A 13,655-nucleotide genomic window follows, 5' to 3' on the forward strand; every position below is an offset into this window, starting at 1 on the left:
TAGGAGTCCATTGACATGGCCATTACGCTAACTGCTGGTCCCTGCTATGAGTCTTAATCATGAAGCGATGATGTATTTTTTTTTATTTCTTTAAATTTCTTTGTTATTATTATTTATTTTTGTTTTAATTGGACCAGAGAGGCACAGACAGAGAGAGAGAAAGGGACAGTGAAAAAGCAAGCCACCGGGTCCGAGACTCAAACTGTGGTTGGCCATGTGGGAGTCCAACATAATAACCATCATGCCATCTGCTGGCCCCAGGGATGCTGTATTTCAATTGATATGATCATAGGGTTTTTATCTTATTTTTTTTATTAAAGAATTATTTAATTTGGGGCCAGCAGGTGGCATGATGGTTGAGGGTGCTGGATTCCGACTGCAGTTCGACCATGTGGGGGTCTAGGGGCTTTAACCACCGCGCCACCTGCTGGCCCCTATATGCGGAATAGTTCTTTTACTCTCGATTTCATTTGTTTCTGCTCGAATTTTTACTATTTTTCTCCTGGAATTAGTTTGGTTTTGTTGTTTCTCCAGCTGCCTGAGTTGTGTCGTCAGGTTGTTTATCTGCCGCCTTTCTGCTTTTCTCTTGTGGGCACTAACTGCCATGAACTTCCCTCTTACGACTGCTTCTGGTGTTTCCTTAGGTTATAAACTCTTTCTTGTTCATTATCATTGGTTTTGATGAACCTTTTGATTTCAGTCTTAGTTTCTTCTATAGTTGTAAAGTCATTTAGGAGTACCTTGTGAGACCAGCAGATGGCGTAATGGTTATATCGCTGGACTCCCACAAGGCCGACTGCAGTTCAAGTTCCAGACCCAGTGGCTTAAAACTCATGCCAGGTGCATGCGAGTGCGTGCCTAGAATTCGAGAGAAGAGAGTAGAGGAAGTGGGATCATGGCATGGCCTTCCCCCTGGGACGTGATTTCTCATTTTTTCTATCTCTGTCTCTCTCCATCTCTCTGGCAAACACACGTGCTTCATAACAAAAAAAAACAAAAACAAAAACACTCTCTTTAAAAAAAGAGATAGGATCAGCAGTTGGTGTAATGGCTATGTTGCTGGATTCCCATGTAGCCGACCATGGTTCGAGTCCCAGATCCAGTGGCTTAAACTCACACTGGGCACATGTATATGGGTGCCAAAAAAGAAAAAGACTCACAGCAAAATTGGAAAGAAAAAAAAAAAAAAAAAACTCCCCAAAATTAAAAAAAAAACCTCCCCAAAAATAAAAAAAAGAGCAGCTGGCAGGTGGCATGGTGGTTAAGGGTGTAGGACTCCCACATGGCTGACCAAGGTTCAAGTCCTGGACTTGATGGCTTGCTTTCTCACTTCCTCTCTCTCTCTCTATCTCTCTTTTCCCTCTCTGGTCGAAATTTTAAAAATTAGTAAATTAAATAAAATAAAATATATTTTTTTTAAAAAAAGGAGTAGGTTATCTAGCTTCCATGCGTTTGTGAATTTTTAAAGGCTCTTTCTGTAGTTGATTTCAAGTTCGATTCCATCGTGGTCAGAAAAGATGCTGGATATAGTTTCTATACCTTTGAATTTGTAAAGGCTTGTTCGTGCCCTGTCATGTGGTCGGTCTTTGAAAATGTTCCATGTGGGGTGAGACAAATACATATTTTGTGGTAGTTGGGTGAGATACTCTGTAGATGGCTGTGAAGTCCACTTCATGTATCATTTCGATCTTGTATCTGTTTATTTTTTGCCTAGACGATCTGTCCAGAGGAGTCAGTGGGGTGTTGAGATCCCCTACGATGATTGCGCTGCAGTCTCTCTCTCTCCCCGAGATCCAACAGTCTCTCTTTGATGTACTTAGGAGCTCCCGTGTGGGGTACAAAGATATGTACAAGTGTTACATCTTTTGGCGAGCAAGTCCTTTTAGTACCATGTAATGTCCTTCTGTGTCTCTTCTTACATCTTCCATTTTAAAGTCTATTTTGTCTGAGATCAGTATCACTCACTACTCCGGCCTTCTTTTGGTTTCCATTTGCCTGGAATATCTTTTCCCAGCCTTTGACTTTCAGTCTATGTATGTCCTTGTCAGTGAGGTGTGTGTGAGTGTGTGTGTGTGTGTGTGTGTGTGTGTGTGTGAGAGAGAGAGAGAGTGTGTGTTTTGTTGTTGTTGTTGAATGCCTTATTTTGGGGCCAGAAGGTGGTGTGGTGTTTAAGGAAGCTGGACTCCCACATGGCCAGCCATGGTTCAAGTCCCAGACCTGACGGCTTGCTTTCTCACTTTCTCTCTCTCTCCCCCTCTCCCTGGTCAAATTAAAATAAATAAATAAATAAAGTTATATTTAAAAATAATTCTTAAAAAATGATAACTTAGTTTATTTATATTGTATTTGTTTTTAATTAGCTATAGGGCATGTGTGCTCACCAGAGAGAGAGAGGGAGAGAGAGAAAAAGTCAGAAAGAAAGCCACCTGATCCAGGACTTGAACTGTGGTTGGCCATGTGGGAGTCTAGTGCCTTAACCACCACACTACCTGCTGACCCTGAGGTGTGTTTCTTGTAAGGAGCATATAGGTAGCTTGTGTTTTTGTATTCATCTAGTTAGTCTGTGTCTTTTAATGGGAGAATTTAATCCATTAACATTCAATGTTATTACTGATATTTGTGGGCTCCTCCCCATCATTTTGTTAGCCATTTTCTTGGTTGTTTTTGTTCTCCTATTTCTGTGTGTCTCTCTTTAGTTCTCCTGGTACAACATTCCCCTCAGTACTTCCTGTAGAGCTGGTCTATTATTGGTGAATCTTTCAGTTTTTGTTTATCTGAGAATACTTTTATTTGCTCTTTCCATTTGAAGGATAATCTTGCTATATATAGTATTCTTGGTTGAAATTGTTTTTCTTTTAATGTTTTGAATACATCTTCCCATTCTTCCTTGTCTGCAATGTTTCATTTGAGAGGCCTGATGTTAGCCTAATGGGACAACCTTTACACGTAACTTGATGTTTCTCCCGTGCCACTTTTAGAATATTCTTTTTGGGGGAACCAGCAGTTAGCGTAATGGCTATGTCGCTGGACTCCCACGTAGTCGACCGCGGTTCGTGTCCCGGACCCGGTGGCTTAAAACTCGCGCTGGGCGCGTGTGCGTGTGTGCCCAAGATCCCGAGAGGAGAATGGAGGAAAAGGGATTGCGGCGTGGCCATCCCCCCTGGGAGGTGATTTCTCGCTTTCTGTCTCTATGTCTCTCTCTGTCTGTCTGGGTAGTGCACGCGCCCTACAGTGAAAATCTCTCAAAAAAAAAAAAAAAGAATATTCTTTTTGGGAACCAGCAGATGGCATAATGGTTGTGTTATACTGGACTCTCACGTAGTTGACCACAGCTTAAGTCCCAGACCCAGTGCCTTAAAACTCATGCCAGGTACGTGTGCGTGTGTGCCCAAAATGCCGAGAGGAGAATGGAGGAGAATGGATTGTGGCATGGTCATACCCCCGTGGGGATTTCTCACTTTCTGTCTCTCTGGTGAGTGCATATGCCCTATAGCAAAAATCTCTCTAAAAAAAAAAAAAAAAAAAAAAAAAGAGGAAGAAGAAGAAGAATATGGCCTTTGTCTTTGATTTTTACAAATCTGGCCGTGTGTTGGGGGAGGATCTTTTTGTGTTGATTTTATCTGGGGTCCTTTTTATTTATTGGGTCTGAATTTCTCCATGTTTCTCTATATTTGGAAAATATTCAGATAATATTTCATGAAAGAGGTTTTCCATGCCATTAGCAGATTCTTCACCTTCTGGGATTGTCATTATACAAATATTTGAGCATTTTATGATATCTAGAATTTCCTGTATGTGGTCCTCATTTTGTTGTTTGTTTTATTCATTCTCTTTGGTGATTTGGTCTGTTGGAGACTTTGTCTTCAAGGTCAGAAATTCTTTCTTCGTCATGGTCCAATCTGTTAATGCTTTCTAAGGAGATTTTTCCATTTGATTCTCTTTCAGGGTGTCTATTTCTTTATGAAATTTCTCTTTCATGTCCTGAAATGATTTTCTCATTTCCTGGAACCGATTGTCTGTTTTCTCTTGAATTTCATTGAGTTTTGCCACTACGAATATTCAGAATTGTCTTTCTGACATTTCTGGGTATCTCTCTGTGCCATTCATGGTTGGTGAGGGGCTACTACGCTCCCCTGGGGAAGAGTTACCACCTTGTTTTCTCATGTTTCTTCAAGATCTGGGCTGGTTATTGGTCATCTGATGCAGTGTTCACTTCTTCCTACTTAATTGAGTAGATTCTGTAGTATTGTTAGAGGACACTTCACCCTTAGTTCCCAGGCGTGTCCCTGTTGGAGGGCTCTGTCTCCCAGGTCAGAGCAGTTATGGGGAACTTCAGGTGCTCAGCTCCTCTGCCAAATGTTCAGTCATTGACAATATAGGAGCAAGCTAAGGAGACACATGTTTGTGAAAAGGATCATGTGACACACGCGCTTTGTACAGCGTATAGGTTGGTATACCAGAAGTCCTAAGTTGCTCCTAGTGCGGACTCACTCAAGAATGCTTGCCCAGACCAGACTCAAGTCTCTTAGCAAGAGGGAGGGCCCAGTCCAGGTGACTAGAGTGGTGGGCAACGCAGTCGTGAAAGTTCCAAAGTTACTCCCAGGCCTTGAGCACGGACTCACCAAGGCCCAGCCCGCTGGACTCCCCATTGGGATTTTTGGGGACATGCTTGTCTGTGTGCACACTCTTGGCTTTTTTCTTTTTCATTTTAATTTATTAATTCTACATTCATTCACTGTGTATCATCACAGCATATCAAATGAGATTTCCCATCCAGAATACACTGTACATTGGGTTAGTCAATAATATTACTATACATGTTATCATCAACAAATAAATTTTTCTTTCTTGTTTCTTATATATTTTGCATTCCCCCCCTTTCATTCCCTACTTCTCACCCTCTGCCATTTCCCACCCTCTTTCTGCACTGTCTCCGGTATCTACAGTTGCTTTCCATGCCTCTTTTATTTTTTTCACATTTTATTGATGTACAAAGAATCTTAATTAGGGGCCAGCAGGTGGTGTAGTGGTTAAGAGTGCTGGATTCCTACATGGCCGACTGCGGTTCGAGTCCTGGACCTGGCAGTTTGCTTTCTCACTTTCTCTCTCTCTCTCTCTCTTTCTCTCACTCTGTCCCTCTCTGGTCAAATTAAAATAAGTAAATAAACAAATAAATAAATAAAGTTAAATAAATAATTCTTTTAAAAAACTTAATTAAATACTTTTTTTTGAGAGATATTTTTGCTATATGGTTCATGCACTCACCAGAGAGACAGCGATACAAGAAGACAGAAAGCGAGAAATTACCCCCAGGGGGGATGGCCATGCCTCAATCCCTTCTCCATTCTCCTCTTGGAATTTTGTACACACACGCACATGCATGTGGTGTGAGTCTGAAGCTACCAGGTCTGGGACTCGAATCACGATTGGCCATGTGGAAGTTCCACAATGTAACCATTATGCCATCTGCTGGTCCCATTCATTATATTCACCTGGTACATACATATATACATAACCGATACATACATATATACATAACAACTGATACATACATACATACATACATATATATAACACATGTCTGACTTTAGGCATAAAACTTAGTAGAATGAACATACTATAAAGTAGCACCTGGCTGAGGCTATATAGCTTACCGTTATGGTCATTAAATAGGTATTTTTTAATATATTTTTTAATTTCAAGAAAAGCAGTTTTAGCTTTAATAAATTAAAATCACAAAATATTAAGAGAAATTTTCTTAAGACATGAAGTCAGGAAAAAGGTTAGGATCCTATTCAAATAGTAGGTAGATGAAGCTGTCTACACCTCAAGAGGAGACCAAAATCTGGAAAACAAAGTATAGGAGAAAATCAGTCATGTTCTAGTCAAAAGTCATAAATTCTATGTCACCAGTTCAGTCTCATATCATTAATCTCTCTTCGGTTGTGGTCCAACCCTTCCATTTAAATTCTGGTAGTTGACATACAATTCCAGACTTGTCCCTACCTTTTTTTTTTTTGTCCCTATCATTAATCTGGCCATTTTCTTGGTAGTTTTTCACACTCTTATTTCCGTGTGTCTGTCTTTAGTTTTCCTGGGATAGCACTCCCTTCAGCACTTCTTGGAGAGCTGGTCTGATATTGGTAAATTTTTTTAAGTTTTGTTTATCTGAGGATGTTTTTGTCTTTTCTTTCCATATGAAGAATAATCTTGCTGGATACAGTATTTTTAGTTGAAATTATTTTTCACTTAGTACTTTGACTATATTTTCCCATTCTTTCCTTACTCACATTGTTCCCAATGAGAGGTCTGCTAGGTAACTTGATGTTTCTCTCACCAATTTTAGAATCTTGTCTTTGTGGTTTTGGTCAGTCTGGCTATGATGTGCCTTGGAGAAGATCTCCTTGGGTTGATTCTATGTGAGGGTCTTCTGTATTTCCTTGGTCTAGATATTTGAATGCCTTTCTATGTTTGGAAAGTTTTCTTCCAGGAATTCATGGAATAGATTATCAATGCCTTTATTAGTTTTTTAACCTTCTGGGATACCAGTCATCCAGATGTTTGGACATTCAATGGTATCTGATATTTCTTATATTTTATTTTCATTTCATTGAGTTATTTTCTCATTTTTTTTGGCCAATTATTTTTTAAAAAATATTTATTTAATTTTGTTTATTCATTCTTTTTTTTTATTTTTATTTTTTATTTATTTATTTTTTTGGAGAGGTTTTCGCTATAGGGCACGTGCGCTCACCAGACAGACAGAGAAAGACAAAGAGACGGAAAGCGAGAAATCACCCCCCAGAGGGGATGGTCATGCCGCAATCCCTTCTCCATTCTCCTCTCGGGATCTTGGGCACGCACACACACGCGCCCGGCGTGAGTTTTAAGCCACCGGGTCCAGGACGCGAACCGTGGTCGACTATGTGGGAGTCCAGCGCCCTCAACCACCACACCATCTGCCAACCCCTATTTATTCATTTATTTTAATTTGACCAGAGAGGGACAGAGTAAGCAAGAGAGAGAGAGGGAAAGTGAGCCAGCAAGTTGCCAAGTCAGAGACCGAACCCCGGTCAGCTATGTGGGAGTCCAGCGCCCTCAACCACCACACCATCTGCCAACCCCTATTTATTCATTTATTTTAATTTGACCAGAGAGAAACACACACACACAGAGAGGGAAAGTGAGAAAGCAAGCCACGAAGTCCAGGACTAGAACCGTGGTCGGCCATGGGGGAGTATTCAGCACCTTAATCACCACACCACCTGCTGGCTTCCTTGGTGAATGTTTTTAGGACAGAGGTTCTGTCTTCTACATCTGAGATTTGATCTTCTGCATGATCTAATCTGCTTTTAATACATTCAAGGGAGATTTTGATTTCCTGTATTTCAGCCTTCACCTCTAACGGTCCCGTATGATTCTTTTTTATGGTGTGTATTTCCTGTTTCAACTCATGCAAGAACTTCCTCACCTCCTGGAACTTGTCTCTTTTCTCCTCCATCTTCTGGAGTTTATTGTCTCTCTCTTGCATCTCTGTTAGCTTTGTCACTATGAACATATAAATTCTTTATCTGACATTTCCTCAAGTTCCATTGTACTGTCTGTGCATGAGGAGTTATTCTTTTCCGGTGGGGGAGAGATATTTGATTGGTTTCTCTTTTTCCTCGTGCCTCGGCAATGGTTTCTGGTCATTTGATGAATTGTACATTTTGTCCTAATTTCTTGAAGTTAAATCTGAGTGTTGAGAAGCATGCAGGAAGAGGTGACCTACAATCTCTGCCATTCCATTTTTCTTCCGGTCTGGTGGATCTTGGGGTCTAGAGGGTAAATTCCGAGCAGAAACTTCGGCTGTCTTAGCCCCTGGAAGGGACTGCTCACAGCTCAAATGCAGATGACTTCTCAAAGGGCCTGTGTTTACCTCTCCTATCAGTCTGGTGGATCTTGGGATCTGGAGGGTGAAGTCTAAGCAGAAATACTCTGGTTGTCTTCCACCAGGCATGTTTTTCAAGACATTGGGGCCTAGGACTCAAGTTGTGCAGGCAGCCACGTGAGACCTGACTTCTTTAACCACTAGGCTATGGGACTAGTCCAGCGTACAAGTTATTTTAGTGCAAAAAAAAAAAAAAAGAAAAAAAAGAAAAGGAAATCCATGCATAGTTTTTCATATTAATTGAACTTCTGTAGCCCCCTCCCACTGTTGGCCACTTACATGTCCTCGTCTGAGCAATGTCTGTCTGGATCATATGCTGGTGTTTCTTTAAAGTATTCAAGTACTGACAACCAAATGAAAATTGGCCTCCCTTGGGACTAGCAGATGGTGTAATGTTTATGTCACTGAACTCCCACGTAGTCAACCATGGTTCAAGTCTTAGACCCGGTGACTTAAACTCCTACTGGGCGCATGTGCATGTGTCCCCAAAATCCCAAGAAGAGAATGAAGTAGAAGGAATTGCGACATGGTGGGGGGTGATTTCTCGCTTTCTGTCTCTCTCTGTCTCTCTGGCACGCACACATGCCCTATAGCAAAAATCTCTCTCTCAGGACCAGCCGTTAGTGTAATGGTTATGTCGCTGGACTCCCATGTAGTTGACCACGGTTCGAGTCCCAGACCCGGTAGCTTGAACTCACGTTGGACGTGTGTGCGTGCATGCCCAAGTTCCTGAGAGGAGAATGGAGGACAAGGGATTGCGGCGTGGCCATCCCCCCGGGGGGTGATTTCTCGCTTTCTGTCTCTCTGTCTTTCTGGCTAGCACACGTGCCCTATGGCAAAAAAAAAAAAAAAAAAAAAACCTCTCTCAAAAAAATAATAATAACTGGCCTACCTTGGGACCACCAGATGGCGTAATGGTTATGTCACTGGACTCCAACATAGTTGATGGCTCAAGTACTGGACTCAATGGCTTAAAACTCACATTGGGCATCTGTGTATGCATACCCAAAATCCTGAGGAAAATGGAAGAGAAGGGACTGAGGTGTGGCCTTCTCCCAGGGTGATTTCTCACTTTCTGTCTCTCTGTCTCTCCTGTGAGTGTATACACATTTTAGCAAAAATCTCTCTATTAAAAAAATAAATAAATAAATAGGAGACCAGCAGGTGGCATGGTGGTTAAGGTGCTGGATGGTTCGAGTCCCAAACCTGGTGGCTTGCTTTCTCACTTTCCCTCTCTCAGTCTCTCTTTCTGTCTCACTCTGGTCAATTTTTTTTTTTTTTGAGAGTTTTTTTTGCTATAGGGCGCATGCGCTCGCCAGACAGAGAGAGACAGAGAGATAGAAAGTGAGAAATCACCCACCAGGGGGGATGGCCACACCACAATCCCTTCTCCTCCATTCTCCCCTCAGGATCTTGGGCAAGCACGCACACACGCCCAGCGTAAGTTTAAGCCACCGGGTCCGAGACTCGAACCGCGGTCGACTACGTGGGAGTCCAGCGACATAGCCATTACACTAACTGCTGGTCCCCACTCTGGTCAAATTTTTAAAAATAAAATAAAATAAATGAATGAATGAATAAAATTAAACAAATAATCCTTTAAAAGATAGAAAGAAAGAAAACCGACCTCCCAAACGCCTCATGCAAACTGGAAGGAAAATCATTCTAGATTTCCCAAAAAGGCTGCTTTGAGGTGGGAGATGGAGTATGGGGAAGGTATGTGCGTGCATCTCACTAAATTCCCTGTCCCAGCTCTCCACCCCAAGTTTTCTTCAGAGCTGTAGAGAGAAACCTTTATTTCCATACCAACTAAGTGATGAGGTTAGGTAGAAGGATATACAGGAGTCTGGCAACAATTTTTTTCTTCAAGAGCTTTTTATTTAATTTTATTTATTAATTCATTTATTTTAATCTGACCAGCGAGACAGAGAAAGAGAGAGAGAGAGAGAAAGTGAGAAAACAAGACACCAGGCCTGGGACTCAAACCATGGTTGGCCATGTGGGAGTGTCCACCGTAATCACGTGGGCACCTACTGGCCCAACAATTTTTTTTTTTTTTTTTTTTTTAGGTTTTTGCCATAGGCTCATGCACTTACTAGAGAGAGATAGAGAGATGGAGAGACACAGAGAAAGGGAAAGTGAGATACATCTCTAAGGCAGATGGCCACACTAGAATCTTTTCTTCTCCATTCTCTTCCTGAGATTTTGGGCGCACGCGCACACACACGTACCTGGTGTGATTTTATTCTATTTTATTTATTTACTTATTTATTTTTAAAAGTTTTTGCTATAGGGCGCACACGCTTGTCAGAAATACAGAGAGAGAGAGACAGAAAGCGAGAAATCACTCCCCGGGGGGATGGCCACGCCACAATCCCTTCTCCTCCATTCTCCTGTCAGGATCTTGGGCAAGCACTCACATGTACCCGGCGTGAGTTTAAGCCACTGGGTCTGGGACTCGAATCGTGGTCAAGTACGTGGGAGTCCAGCAACATAACCGTTATGCCAACTGCTGGTCCCTCTATTTTATTTTAATTGTTTTAAAAGAATTCTTTTATTTAACTTTATTTATTATTTTAATTTGAAGAACAGAGTGAGAAAGACGGAAATGAGAAAGGAAATGTCAGGTCCCGGGCTCAAACCATGGTCGGCCATGTGGGAATCTGGCACCCTTAACCACCATGCCATATGCCACCCCCACCTGGTATGACTTTTAAATCCACTGGGCCCAGGACTGAAACTGTGATTGACCACATGGGAGTCCAATACCTTAACCACCATACCACCTGCTGGCCCAGGACAGCAGTTTGTTAAATTTCATATAGGAAACATGCACTCGCTGGAGAAAGACAGAGACAGCGAGAAAACACTCGCTGAAGAGAGACAGAGAAAGCGAGAAAGTGCATGTGGGGGTGGCCACATTGCAGCCCCTTCTCCATGTTCTCTGTGGGATTTTGGACACACATGCACATGTTCCCATCGTGTTTCTCAGGTTGCCATGTCTGGGACTTGAACCACAGTTGACCATGTGGGATCCAGCCATCTTAACCTTCATGCCACTGCTGGACCCCAGTCTACCTGCTTCAACCACCATGCCTCCTGCTGCTCCCATTCCTTTTTATTAGGTGAGGAAACTGAGGCACAGAAAGGGGAAGGTGGCGGAACCCACGGGCTGCATGTCGGTCGGGGCAGCTGGATTCCGCATGGCCGACTGTGTGGTTCAAGTGCCAGCAGCGTGGGCTCTCAGGACGGCTCGGGGCTGCCTTCCTGTGCTGAAAACCACACGTTTGGGGCACGCATGCACACGTGCCCCAAACCCCACAGGAGGGAAGAAGAGGAGGGACTGCCGTGTGGCCGCCTCCCCCACCATCCGAGGAGGGTGCGTGCTGAGCTCTCTCTCTCCCTGTGTCCTCTCTCTCTCCTGGGAGCACACATGCCCCCTGGCAAATTAAAAGAAGGAAAGAGGAAAAAAGAAAGGAAGGGAGGAAGGATGGAAGCCATTAGCTGCCGGTCAGAGCTCTCCTGTCTTCCTGCAAGCTATAACCAGAGCTGGCTTTTCTCTTTGAGGTGGAGTGTCTGAATTTGGGAAAAGATCTCGGTTTGCAGTCTCAGGGATCAGAGGGTCCTGCTGAGAAGAAGGGACAGGTCTGCAGATCATCGTTGAGGCAGCCCAAGCCCGACCTCCTCTGCCCAACCCTCCCCTTCTTTCCCTTTGCCTTCAGATGATCGAACCCAGAAGTCAAAAGAAGTGGTTTCCTAGCCCCAAGGAAAGCAAAGTTCTCTCGGTCCCGTCTGAGTCTTTTCTAATGGTTTTCCAAGGAAAGCGCCCGGGTCCCCCAGCACGGTGGCTGTCACCTTCTCACAGCCCTGCGTGCCTGCCACACCAGGCGAGCAGTGGTCCCCACGTGCCTCCCTGCAGCGCAGAAATGAAGTCCGTGGACAGCATGTGAGCGCAACTGTAAACTGGCTTCCCGGCCCGGGTGCTCTGGTGACGCTGAGACCTAATGGAGGAGTCAGGTCTGAAGCCTCAGCCGGCCTTCCACTCCCCTCTGTGCCCACAGGGGCCCGGGGCAGCCTGCCTTGCAAGTGCAACCAGAAGGGAAACCGCCTCCTTGGGCGTGCAGGAGCCCAGGAAGGGGAGGGGAGCCAGTCCCAGTCTCCCTTCAGCCCCCGGGCTCCCCAGGAGGGGGCCGGCTAAGACTCCAGACAAATTTAACTAGACTTGAAGGTTCCTGGTGAGACGCCGGCTTAGCACAGGCCCAGCCGACTCAGCTGTGCGGCCACAAGGCGGCCAGGGACCTGGGCACACATCCCTCCTCTGGGACCCTCTCTGAGATGGGTCTTCTCAGGCCAGAATCACACCCCTAGGGCAACTGTACATGGTATCTAAAACCAGAGTGGCACCCCGTGGGAAGATCCGGGTCGGGCAATGCCAGGAAACAGGCAGCAGGAGCTCCCTGTGCTGGCTGGGAGGAAGGTTTCAGGCCCCTGGAGGGGAGCTGAGGAGCCGGGGTGTGGGGGCTTCGCCCGTCCGGGGCCTGCCCATCCCCCCCCCTCGGGAGGCCCTGTCCTCGGCAGACAGCAGATCGATGCATGACAAAGGGGCCCTGATGGCTCTATCCTGCGGGCTGAGGAGATGGCTGGGGAGGGGCCTGTCCCGTTCCAAAGCATGTCCCCCGGCCCCCCTCAGGCCCCTTAATCTACCTGCTTTGGGGCGGCTCGCGGCTGACGGTGGACACAGCCCTAACTAACCCCACTACTCTGATCTAACGCGCCTGCGGAGATCCGGAAATGCGTGCGAGCAGTTAGGCGCCCCAAAGTCTGCGCAGGTGGGAGACGCGACCGTGCAGGGCCACAGCTTGGATGCTCGAAGGACTCGCAGATCCCGGCAAGGTGACTGCAGCTGGCCAGTCCGGGTCGCACCCACAGGACACAGGGACCCTCAGAAGGCGACAGCAAACAGCCCCAGCCAGGGCGGAGCCTGGAGCCAGCGACCTGCAGAAGTCCGCATCCCTCATGGGGATTCTGGGCTTCAAGGCCTCGGGGAGCTGTGGCCAGAGCCTTTCTAAAGACCCCCGATTTTCCCCAGGGCCTGCTTTGGGGCACGTTAGGGGGCAAATACTCTCCCCGGCAGACAGGCACTGGAAGGCCATTCTCTTGCAAACAGGGTGGAGGCGCAGGCCAGCAGTGCCAGCTCTCAGGACAGCTCTGGCTGCCCTCCTCGCACAACCCCTACACACAGTCACTCTCTACTTTGGGGCTCCTTCCCTCCAGCCAGCCCCCCTAGACAGAGCACATCCGTGGCCTGGGGGAGGGGATTACGAGGCTGGACCTGAGTCCCCCTAGGAAGGGTAAAGGGATACCTCGCCCCCAGTGGGGGGCCTTCAGTGCCTGTCTGAGGCTCAGGCTTTGAGGGGATTGGGAAGGGGGTTTGCTGGAGTTGCTTTTAGCCACCCAGAGCCCCCTCTGAGGGGATTGGGGCTGGGGGTTGGGGGGCAGGAAGCTGTCCCCAGGGGAGCCATCCAGGCCCATTCAAGGGTTGAGCACTTGTTTAGGGTTAGCGCTGCCCCCTCTGGGGACCGGGATTGTCCAGCCAAGGCCATTGTCCTGCCCCCTTCCCCCCCAGTCCCTCCCAGGCCTCTTTGAACCTGAAGTCAGATTTTTTTTTTTTCTCAACACCCCCCCCCCTTGGTTTTCCCCCCCCCGGGCCCAGGGCTGGGGGGCC

This window comes from Tupaia chinensis, unplaced genomic scaffold, assembly GCF_000334495.1.
Source record: "Tupaia chinensis unplaced genomic scaffold, TupChi_1.0 Scaffold000176_1, whole genome shotgun sequence".
NCBI lineage: Eukaryota > Metazoa > Chordata > Mammalia > Scandentia > Tupaiidae > Tupaia > Tupaia belangeri.